Source organism: Ranitomeya variabilis, chromosome 2 (genome assembly GCF_051348905.1).
Source record: "Ranitomeya variabilis isolate aRanVar5 chromosome 2, aRanVar5.hap1, whole genome shotgun sequence".
Classification (NCBI taxonomy): Eukaryota; Metazoa; Chordata; class Amphibia; order Anura; family Dendrobatidae; genus Ranitomeya; species Ranitomeya variabilis.
Genome location: NC_135233.1, coordinates 383,463,945 through 383,476,712, shown reverse-complemented (window position 1 = coordinate 383,476,712; position 12,768 = coordinate 383,463,945). Strand labels below are relative to the sequence as shown.

At 42.8% G+C, this 12,768-nt stretch overlaps 2 protein-coding genes across 3 annotated transcripts in view; one reads left to right on the top strand and one right to left on the bottom strand.

Moving 5' to 3' along the window:
* Window positions 1-3,580, bottom strand: part of TEKTL1 (tektin like 1) — a 38,671-nt gene extending 35,091 nt beyond the window's left edge. The window contains exon 1 of the mRNA XM_077286238.1: window positions 3,494-3,580. The gene's annotated coding sequence lies outside the window, so the exon portion shown is untranslated. The remainder of the gene's footprint in view (window positions 1-3,493) is intronic.
* The window catches only part of LOC143806180 (olfactory receptor 1f45-like), an 87,021-nt gene that overhangs the window by 34,863 nt on the left and 39,390 nt on the right, over window positions 1-12,768 (top strand). The window lies entirely within an intron of this gene.

Below are 12,768 nucleotides of genomic sequence, written 5' to 3'. Positions count from 1 at the left end.
TGGGGGATCCTCTACAAACCCTGAGGGTATGTGCACACGATCAGGAATTGTGGCGTTTTTTGCGCGTTTTTTTGCGATAAAAACGCTATAAAAAAACGCTTGGATATGCATCATATCATTTAGAATGCATTTCGCAATTTTTGTGCACGTGATGCGTTTTTTTCCACAAAAAAACGCATTGCGGGAAAAGAAGCATCATGTTCATTCTTTTTGCGGGTTTTTTGCGGATTTCTCATTGTTTTGGAGTGTCAGGGAAAAAACACAAAAAATCCGCATAAAATTCGCAAAAAATAAAAACCGCTTCAAATCCGGGCAAAAAAAACCCGCGCAAAAACCGCAAAAAAAAATGCATGCAGAATTCCTGCGGAAAACCTCAGGTTTATCTCAGGAAAATTCTGCATGCATTCCAGACGCGTGCACATACCCTGACACTGCTTGCTGAAAGACTCAATCCAGGACCTGCTGTATGGGGGGGCAGAAACATTAACAGTGAGCAGGATTTTCTCTGCCAAAAAATCTCAAAAGTGTTATTGTCTACAGGCTTTAAACAAGATTTATTGTTATTGGTTGTTTTCTGCCTTGAAGTTCTCACTCTGCATTTGTTGGGAAACTACAATTGTCAGCAGGTTTAGTTTTGTCTAAGGGTACCGTTACACTAAAAGACTTACCAACGATCACGACCAGCGATACGACCTGGCCGTGATCATTGGTAAGTCGTTGTGTGGTCGCTGGGGAGCTGTCACACAGACAGCTCTCTCCAGCGACCAACGATCAGGGGAACGACTTCGGCATCGTTGAAACTGTCTTCAACGATGCTGAAGTCCCCCTGCAGCACCCGGGTAACCAGGGTAAACATCGGGTTACTAAGTGCAGGGCCGCGCTTAGTAACCCGATATTTACCCTGGTTACCATTGTAAAAGTAAAAAAAAAAAAACACTACATACTCACCTTCTGATGTCTGTCACGTCCCCCGGCGTCCACAGGGTTATGCGCTGCTGCCGAGAGCTTCCTGCACTGAATGTATCAGCGCCGGCAATAAAGCAGAGCACAGTGGTGACGTCACCGCTGTGCTCTGCTTTATGGCCGGCGCTGACACAGTCAGTGCAGGAAGTTCTCAGCAGCAGCGCGTAACCCTGTGGACGCTGGGGGACGTGACAGACATCAGAAGGTGAGTATGTAGTGTTTTTTTTTTTTTTTACTTTTACAATGGTAACCAGGGTAAATATCTGGTTACTAAGCGCGGCCCTGCGCTTAGTAACCCGATATTTACCCTGGTTACAAGTGAACACATCGCTGGATCGGCGTCACACACGACGATCCAGCGATGACAGCGGGTGATCTGACGACGAAAGAAAGTTTCAAACGATCTGCTACGACGTACGATTCTCAGCGGGGTCCCTGATCGCAGTAGCGTGTCAGACACAGCGAGATCGTAAGTATATCGCTGGAACGTCACGGATCGTGCCGTCGTAGCGACCAAAGTGCCACTGTAAGATGGTACCCTAAGGATCAGTAACACATTGACATCTCCAAGTATGCGACTGCATTTGACCTGCAGAGTCTTGTGAAATACCGTCTAGACTTGAGTAATACCGTCTAGACTTGAGTAACGACCCAATATCACAGTGAGCCAGACACAAAGTAACACAGGCTGCATAGGAATAATGGAGCAGAACTGGGGACAGAGCAGAGTAATACCCCGGACCACCTGTCACATATTAGATAAAAGTAAACTTTTAGTCATTTAAAATTGCCGTAGTTCTAAAGAGAACACAGCATTGTGCTGGTGCAGAAGAGAAGAGGATACAAATGTAATAATCTGAATCCAGACTGATCAGAACTTCCTTTTACAGGAAGGCAATAGTGTGTGTAGCTCCATGGATGAGGTTTGGGGGTAATATCATATAATAGACCCCGCGCTATACAAAAGAGTCAGTACTGAACAGTCTACTGATCACCAGTGGATTTACGAGTGCAGAAGAAGGAAAAGACAATAGATAAATAGAGAAATACATAGATATGAGGTGGAGAGAAATGGGAGATACATAGATATGAGATGGAGGGAAATGGAAGATACATAGATATGAGATGGAGAGAGATGGGAGATACATAGATATGAGGTGGAGAGAGATGGGAGATACATAGATCTGAGGTGGAGAGAGTTGGGAAACATAGATATGAGGTGGAGAGAGATGAGAGATACATAGATATGAGGTGGAGAGAGATGGGAAACATAGATATGAGGTAGAGAAAGATTGGACATACATAGATATGAGGTGGAGAGAGATGGGAGATACATAGATAAGAGGTGGAGAGAGATGGGAGATACATAGATATGAGATGGAGGGAGATGGAAGATACATAGATATGAGGTGGAGCGAGATGGGAGATACATAGATAGGAGATGGAGAGAGATGGGAGATACATAGATATGAGGTGGGAAGAGATGGGAGATACATAGATATGAGGTGGAGAGAGATGGGAGATACATAGATATGAGGTGGAGAGAGATGGGAGATACATAGATATGAGGTGGGAAGAGATGGGAGATACATAGATATGAGGTGGAGAGAGATGGGAGATACATAGATATGAGGTGGGAAGAGATGGGAGATACATAGATATGAGATGGAGAGAGATGGGAGATACATAGATATGAGGTGGAGAGAGATGGGAGATACATAGATATGAGGTGGAGAGAGATGGGAAACAGAGATATGAGGTAGAGAAAGATTGGACATACATAAATATGAGGTGGAGAGAGATGGGAGATACATAGATAAGAGGTGGAGAGAGATGGGAGATACATAGATATGAGATGGAGGGAGATGGAAGATACATAGATATGAGGTGGAGCGAGATGGGAGATACATAGATAGGAGATGGAGAGAGATGGGAGATACATAGATATGAGGTGGAGAGAGATGGGAGATACATAGATATGAGGTGGGAAGAGATGGGAGATACATAGATATGAGGTGGAGAGAGATGGGAGATACATAGATATGAGGTGGGAAGAGATGGGAGATACATAGATATGAGATGGAGAGAGATGGGAGATACATAGATATGAGGTGGAGAGAGATGGGAGATACATAGATATGAGGTGGAGAGAGATGGGAGATACATAGATATGAGATGGAGAGAGATGGGAGATACATAGATATGAGGTGGGAAGAGATGGGAGATACATAGATATGAGGTGGAGAGAGATGGGAGATACATAGATATGAGGTGGGAAGAGATGGGAGATACATAGTATGAGGTGGGAAGAGATGGGAGATACATAGATATGAGGTGGGAAGCGATGGGAGATACATAAATATGAGGTGAAGAGATGGGAGATACATAGATATGAGATGGAGGGAGATGGGAGATACATAGATATGAGGTGAAGAGATACATAGATATGAGGTGGATGTGATCTGGGCAGATATAGGATTAATGGATCTTTCTCTCATCACCATATATATTATATTTCTCGTCTTCTTACCGTCTCACTGTGATGTCTTTCTCTGTGATCTCTGCAGTCACATTAGTTGTCTGTCTGCTCCTCCGCCCTGTTGCTGTCTCTCAGGATACAGTTACTATGTACAGTGTCTCATGTTCTCTGCTATTGAAATCCCTTCACACAATGACACAGTGTAACAAACCTGCTCCTGATCCTGCTCCGAACGCTTCTGTCATCATCATTACACTTTATAAAGCTCCTCACAGAAGTTGAGTGCCCGGGCATTATAATGGGACCACCCTATAAAAGTCAGCAGCCTGGTCCGTATGCGGTGCCAGTCCCATGTAAAGACAGGTAGTGATTACTGTAAAAACTGGCAGAAAGTGATAGTTGGTTTTGCTCACAAGTCATGAATAATAACAGGAGTAGACGGACACTTCAGCATTTAAAGGGAGCCTGTCAGCAGGATTGGGCTCAGTAACCTACAGACACTGTCAGGTCGGCGCCATTATACTGATTACAATGATACCTAGTGATGAAATCCGTCTTATGGTTGTTCTTTAATCTTTATTTTCAGTTAATGAGATTCTCGTGCTCCTGGCGGTCTGTGGGTGGATCTGTGGGCGGGGCCCTGTGCGTGCCGTGGGTGGAGCTGTGAGTGGGGCTTTACGTGGTGCTTTGCTCACATATTCATCTGTATGGGCTTATGACCTGCTGCCCATTTTACATACTGCATAGACAGAGGTGTAGCTAGGGTTTCAGCTCAGGAGAGGCGAAACATCTGAGTGGGCCCCTAAACACTAACCATGATTACAGCTACAGTGGCGCACCGTAATTGTGGATATAGGAGAACCTCAGCAGATAACCATTCTGTTATTGAAAAGAAATCTATATACAAAAGCGAGCACCGATATTACCACCATATGGGACCATATAAGATTACAGTACATTTATATATAATGACTTACCGCTGATGTTCTTTCTGATGAAATCTTTCATTTTTGCCGTCTTTTCCATCTGGCCCAGACCAACATGACGACTTCTCCAGCCAGGACTCGGCTGCAAAGATTACAGCACAGACACATTTGACTTGTCACATTTCCAGTACCGTCCCCAACCTGCACAATCCTCATCCTGCTGATACCCCAATACTGAGCCGCTGCTGCCGTTTGTGTTTTTATTACTGCACCTGCTGTGTAGCACAATAACAGCTCCTCTTACCGCCCCATATAATAATGCCCGTCACCGTGCCCCTTACATAGTAATAACTCCTCCTTTGTGCTCTCTAGATAGTAAAATTGCCCACTACAAAATATTAATGCCCTGTGCTAGTGCCCTTCACATTTTATCCCTAGAAAGTAATAATACCCCCTATGCAACTTTGATGGTCACAATACTGAGTGCCCCTATAACAATAATTCTTAAGTGCCCACTTAACAATTAATAATATTCCCATGCTCCCACATATACATCTCCACTATACACAGTATGGTGGGCCTACAGCTCCACTATACACATAATGCCTTCACAGCTCCTTTATGCAAAGTATGATGGGCCCACAGCTCCCATACATACCCAGTTCCCCTATACAGTTGTGCTCAAAAGTTTACATACCCCGGCAGAATTTTTGCTTTCTTGGCCTATTTTCAGAGACTATGAATGATAACACCAGAACTTTTTCTCCACTCATGGTTAATAGTTGGGTGAAGCCATTTACTGTCAAACTACTATTTTTTATCTTTTTAAATCTTAACAACAACCCAAAACATCCAAATGACAGTGATCAATAGTTCACATACCCCATTTCTAAATACCATATATTGCCACCTCTAACAACAATGACAGCTTGAAGTCTTTTGTGGTAGTTGGTGATGAGTTTCTTTATTTTCTCAGATGGTAAAGCTGCCCATTCTTCTTGGCAAAAAGCCACCAGTTACTGTAAATTCCTGGGCTGTCTAGCATGAACTGCGCAATTGAGATCTCCCCAGAGTGGCTCAATGATATTGAGGTCAGGAGACTGAGATGGCCACTCCAGAACCTTCACTTTATTCTGCTGTAGGCAATGACAGGTCGACTTGGCCTTGTGTTTTGGATCGTTGTCATGTCGGAACGTACAAGAACGTCCCATGTGCAGCTTCCGGGCTGATGAGTGCAAATTTGCCTCCAGTATTTGCTGATAACGTGCTACATTCATCTTTCCTTCATCTCTGATCAAGTTTCCTGTGCCTTTGTAGCTCACACATCCCCAAAACATCAGCGATCCACCTCCATGCTTTACAGTAGGAATCGTGGTCCTTTCATCATAGGCCTTGTTGATCTCTCTCCAAATGTAACGTTTATGATTGTGGCCAAAAAGTTCAATTTTGGTCTCATCACTCCAAATTACCTTGTTAAGCAAGTTTTGAGGCTTGTCTCTGTGCTGTTTTGTGTATTGTAGGTGAGATACTTGGTGGCATTTGCGCAGTAATGGCTTTCTTCTGGCGACTCGACCATGCAACTCATTTTTCTTCAAGTGCCTCCTTATTATTCATCTTGAAACAGCCACACCGCTAGTTTTCAGAGAGTCCAAGATTTCAGCTGATGTTATTTGTGTTTTTTTCTTTGCATCCCGAGCAATTTTCCTGGCAGTTGTGGACGACATTTTTGTTGGTCTACCTGACCGTGGTTTTGTTTTTACCGAGCCCCTAATTTTCCAATTGTTAATAACAGTTTGAACGCCGCTGACTGTCATTATCAATTAATTCCTTAGATATCTTTTTGTATCCCTTTCCTGTTTTATACAGTTCAACTACCTTTTGACCTGTTGACAATTCTTTTGCTTTCCCTATGACTCACAATCCAGAAACATCAGTGGCTGGATGAAAGATGCAAGAGTCTGTCTGGGTCCCAGAAACTCACTCAGCTTTTATGCACACACACTGATTACAAGCAAACAGGTCACAGGTGAGGATGTTACCTTTAGTAGCCATTCAAACCCATTTGTGTCAACTTCTGTGCATGTTATCAGGCCAAAATCATCAGGGTATGTGAACTTTTGATCAGGGTCATTTGGATGCTTTGGGTTGTCATTATGATTTAAAAAGAGAAAACACAGTAGTTTGACAATAAATGGCTTCACCCAACCACTAACCATGAGTGGAGAAAAAGTTTTGGTGTTATCATTCATATTCTCTGGAAAAAAGGGCAATGGAGCAAAAATTCTTCTGGGGTATGTAAACTTTTGTGCACAACTGTACACAGAATGATGTCCCCACTGTTCCCCCAAAACAGAGTATAACTAGCGTTCTGACACCGTGCAGTGCCCACACTGAGAGACCCTCTGCCAGGAGGAAATTAACCTTATTCCCTATTCCCTATTATTCCTATTTCACAGTGTATTCACATTTTGAGACTGGGTGCTTCAGTGTTGTGCACATTATGTGCTGCCTGATGTATTAGATTTCAGTGTAGCAAAACGGGAATACAAAAGATAACGAACAGGACAGTCGATATACCTGTAGAGATCTGGATGCTCAGGGTAAAATATCAACAGGTGTTAGCAAGGGGTCAATGACCAATCAAATAAGAAAAAAGAGGTGCCCAATATATATAATTAAAAAATAGCAAAAAAAAGGGGGACCTAAAACATAACAGCACAGTTGTACATAAACAATTCTCTGGACCATCCTGCCTACAAATCCACAAGCAGAGAAAAAAAAACTCAGTGGTCAGATATTTAATTTGCCAAACTACACCCTTGGGGAGGAGATATGGTGAGTGGCCATCCCGCCCATCTCATACAGCCACTCACAAAAAAGCCCAACCCTGTCATGGCTGATTAACCCCTCAGCACATAGTATGCTGGAGCAAAACTTCTGGGTTTTCAGACTACAGAAGTTAGCAATCTTCGTGATACATATCCCCCCTCACTTACATTGCCGGTATCCCTGACCCAGTGTGTGTGCATATATATATACACTCACCGGACACTTTATTAGGTACACCATGCTAGTAACGGGTTGGACCCCCTTTTGCCTTCAGAACTGCCTCAATTCTTCGTGGCATAGATTCAACAAGGTGCTGGAAGCATTCCTCAGAGATTTTGGTCCATATTGACATGATGGCATCACACAGTTGCCGCAGATTTGTCAGCTGCACATCCCAAAGATGCTCCATACAAGGCAGGATGGATCCATGCTTTCATGTTGTTTACGCCAAATTCTGACCCTACCATCCGAATGTCGCAGCAGAAATCGAGACTCATCAGACCAAGCAACGTTTTTCCAATCTTCTACTGTCCAATTTCGATGAGCTTGTACAAATTGTAGCCTCAGTTTCCTGTTCTTAGCTGAAAGGAGTGGTACCCGGTGTGGTCTTCTGCTGCTGTAGCCCATCTGCCTCAAAGTTCGACACACTGTGCGTTCAGAGATGCTCTTAGGCCTACCTTGGTTGTAACGGGTGGCGATTTGAGTCACTGTTGCCTTTCTATCAGCTCGAACCAGTCTGCCCATTCTCCTCTGACCTCTGGCATCAACAAGGCATTTCCGCCCACAGAACTGCCGCTCACTGGATTTTTTTTCTTTTTCGGACCATTCTCTGTAAACCCTAGAGATGGTTGTGCGTGAAAATCCCAGTAGATCAGCAGTTTCTGAAATACTCAGACCAGCCCTTCTGGCACCAACAACCATGCCACGTTCAAAGGCACTCAAATCACCTTTCTTCCCCATACTGATGCTCGGTTTGAACTGCAGGAGATTGTCTTGACCATGTCTACATGCCTAAATGCACTGAGTTGCCGCCATGTGATTGGCTGATTAGAAATTAAGTGTTAACAAGAAGTTGGACAGGTGTACCTAATAAAGTGGCCAGTGAGTGTGTATATATATATATATATATATATATATATATATATATATATATATATATATATATATATATATATATATATATATATACACACAATGGGGAGAATAGGTATTCGATACACTGTCGATTTTGCAGACTGTTCCACCTACAAAGTATGGAGAGGTCTAATTTTTATCGTAGGTACACTTCACCTGTGAGAGACAGAATCAGAAAATAGCAATCTATAAAATCATATTGTATGAATTTTACATAACTAATTTGCATTTTGTTGCATGAAATTTGTATTTGATCACCGACCAACCAGCAAGAATTCTGTCTCTCCTAAGAATCCCTCCTACTCTACACTGATTACCTGTATTAGTTGCACCCGTTTGAACTCGTTACCTGTATAAAAGACAACTGTCCATACAATCAGTCACACCCCAACCTCACCATGGCCAAGACCAAAGAGCTGCCTAAGTACACCAGGGACAAAATTGTAGACCCGCACAAGGCTGGGATGGGCTACAGGACATTAGGCAAGCAGCTTGGTGAGAAGGCAACCACTGTTGGCACAATTATTATAAAATGGAAGAAACACAAGATGACTCAATCTTCCTCTGTGTGGGACTCCATGCAAGATCTTGCCTCGTTGGGTAAGGATGATTCTGAGAAAGGTCAGGAATCAGCCCAGAACTATATGGGAGGACCTGGTCAATGACCTGAAGAGAGCTGGAACCACAGTCTCAAACATTACCGTTAGTAACACAGTACACCGCCCTGGATTAAAATCCTGAAGGGCATGCAACTCGACTCACGGTGTTTGGAGGAAGAAGTAGTATGAGTACAAACCCAAGAACACTGTCCCAACTGTGAAGCATGGTGGGGGAAACATCATACTTTTAAGTACTTTTCTGCAAAGGGACAGGACGACTGCACTGTATTGTAGGGAGAATGGATGGGATCATATATCGCTAAATTTTGGCCATCAACCTTCCTCCCTCAGTAAGAATATTGAAGATAGGTCGTAGCTGGGTCTTCCAGCATGACAGTGACCCGAAATGCACAGCAAGGGCAACTAAGGAGTGGCTCCGTAAGAAGCATTTCAAGGTCCTGGGGTGGCCTAGCCAGTCTCCTGACCTGAACCCAATATAAAATCTTTGGAGGGATCTTAAACTCAATGTTGCCCAGTGATAGCCCCGAAACCTGAAAGATCTGGAGAAGATCTGTATGGAGGAGGGGGCCAAAATCCCTGCTGCAGTGTGGTCAAACTCGGTCAGGAACTACAGGAAACGCCTGACTTCTGTAATTGCAAACAAAGGTTTTTGCGCATAATATTAAGTTCTGTTTTTCAGTTGTATCAAATACTTATTCATTTGCATTTTATTGCATGAATTATGTAAAAGTCATAAAATGTGATTTTCTGTTTTTTTTTTTTGTTTTTTTTTTAGATTCTGTCTCTCACAGGTGAAGTGTACCTACAATAAAAATTACAGAGCTCTCCATTAATTGTAGGTGGGAAAACGTGCAAAATCAGCAGTGTATCAAATACTTATTTTCCCCACTGTATATCTAGCGAACACAGAAAAAGCAGAAGGTAAAAAAATAGAAAAGGCAACAATCAAAAAGTGACTAAAACTAATAAAATAATAAAAATAATAAAAAAAAGGGCTCATACAGCATAGTGAATCAGGTCCAATAAGATTGCGATCTGGAAGCCTCTGATATTGTGTTCTGTGTTGTAATAATTAGCAACAATTCACTAAATAGGGGAAATAAGGATCAACATGCAAGTATTCGCAATCTGTAAACATCTCATTAATTGCCCCTCCACGGAACTTGCTAATTGGGAAGCAATTATTGCTGTGAAATCACAATCCTAAATTAAATTGGAAGTGTAAGTTAATTATGTGGGGGATACAGAGGCACAAAGGATGTTTTCCTAGTGGAAATCATTTGTATCAACCTGACATATATTGAAAACGTTAATTGTCTTGATAGTTTTGTGTATGGTGAAGATACATTGATAAAAGTAGTCCCTGTGGGTACTGTTGACCCATCACCACTCTGTGTAGCACTATACACCGCCTTTAGGTTATAACATGTAGGTGGCGATACCCCCGTTACACGAGGTACCACAAGGCACAATATGGTATGGACCCATTTCAAGTTACAAGACAAATCCTGAATAGGACATAAAATCAGTAGGTGACAGAAGGACTAAGATGAAAGTTATTATTATTATTTATTTATATAGCACCATTAATTCCATGGTGCTGTACATGAGAAAGGGGTTACATACAGGGTTATAGATATCATTTACAGTAAACAGGTTTACAGTGACAGACTGGTACAGAGGGGAGAGGACCCTGTCCTTGCGGACTTACATTCTAAGTTAGATTGTCTTCATCTACATTTGCATTCAAAATTACTCACCCCCCCATTACACATTTTTTTTAGAAACTTTCTGCTATTTGCTATCAACCAGTCAAAGAAGAAGGATGTAATGAGTGCAACACGACTAATATATATCAAGTGGTTTCTTCAAATTCAGCACAAGTTGCTGAAAGTCTCCAATTTGTTCCCTCTGTCATGACCAGCATTTTTAGTACTTAGAAGAGCACCTCTGGCTGTTGTGACCTGCCGTACACATGATGCCGAGCCAGACACCAGCTTTTAGCAGCGCTCCTCAGGGATCTTAGCCAGTCCTCATGGGCAATGCCTTGTTTAAATCCTACCAAAGATTTTCTATGGGGTACAAGTCAGGTGATTGTGACAGACACTCGAAAATCAAGACTTCCTTTGAAACCAAACCTCATTGGACTGTGAGATATAATAGGATCCTTGTCTTGTTGCAAAGGCCAATATCATCCAAGGATTTCCTGATACTTGATTGAATTCCTCTTGCCCTCAAGCTGCAAAGCACCTTCAGAGCATCACCAAGCTAACTCCATGATAACACTATTGACATTACCCAAACCCCTGCCATGTATGACTGTAGGGGGGCTGATAAGTTTTTTGGAGATGGAAATTTAATTCTCCAGCAGGACTTGCCACTTGTCCACACTGCCAAAAGTACCAAACTTGGTACCCAAGGCAGCAAAGTAGCCTGACCTTAACCCCATAGAGAATCTGTGGGGTATTGTTAAGAAGAAAATGAGGTACACCAGACCCAACAATGCAGATGAGCTGAAAGCTGCTATCAAAGCAACCTGGGCTTCCATAACACCTCAACAGTGCCACAGGCTCATCGCCTCCATGCCACGCCGCATTGATGCAAAAGGAGCCCCGACCAAGTATTGAGGGCATTTACTGAACATACATTTCGGATTTTAAAATCATTTTTCAAACTGGTGTTATAAAGTATTCTAATTTACTGAGATAATGACTATTGGCTTTTCATTGGCTGTAAGCCATAATCATCAACATTAACAGAAATAAACACTTGAAAAAGATCACTCTGTTTGTAATGACTGTTCCAGGGCGACCCTCAAGTCTGGGCATTTTCTTTCCCATCTGATTCCCAGTTTCTTCGAGGAATTTTTTTTACAGCTCTGGGTCTGATCTATGAAGATCCCGACCGAGTTTCTCTGGCTGAGTCTAAATTACATCTGCTTCAGCGGGGAGATCGGCCAGTGGAGGAGTTTTGCTCCTAGTTCTGTAGGTGGAATGACCCTGCACTCCAAAGTCAATTTTGTTAGGGGCTGTCTGAAATTATAAAAGATGCCTTTGTCTTGTATGAGACCCTGATTTTCCAAAAAGGCTGCCATGTCTTTAGCGATCCATGTAGACCACCGACTCAGAGACAAAAGGTGACACCTCAGTTTTCAGGGAGTCATGTCTAATGCACCTTGGCCTGAGTCCAGTGAAGAACCCATGCAGTTAATGGTGGGAAACTCTTTACTCTGGTCCACCAGCAGCTCGATGCAAAAGGGAGTGGGTTTTTTTTTGGGGGGGGGAAGATGCGTAATTTTGTTGGTACCTGCCCATCCATATGCCGTTATTCAGGGGCATTTCACTCATGTCTTTTAGGATATACATATTCGGGTAGGGGCCATACACACTGAATCCATCACATGTTATGTGTTAGAGGGCTTGCCCTCGCTTGTGGATCTAGGCCTACCTTGGCTGACGTTACATAATCCGGTAGTGGACTGGCAGGCACGGGAGATAGTGAGGTGAAGCAATTACTGACAAAATAACTGCATGTGCACTCGTTTATCCATGGTAACAACCAGGTCTCTACCAGAATATTTGTCTGATTACGAGGATGTGTTTTCAGAACAAGGGTGTCGAGAACTACCACCTCACCGTCCTTATGATTGCTCAGTGGATTTGATTCCTGGGGCTAAGTTGCTTAAGAACAGGTTGTATAGTATTCCTGGGCCTGAAAGATGTGGCATGAAAGATTATATTGCAGAGAGCCTGGCTAAGGAACATGTCAGACCCTCTTTATCTCCGGTGGCAGCAGGATTTGTCTTTAAGAAAAAAGA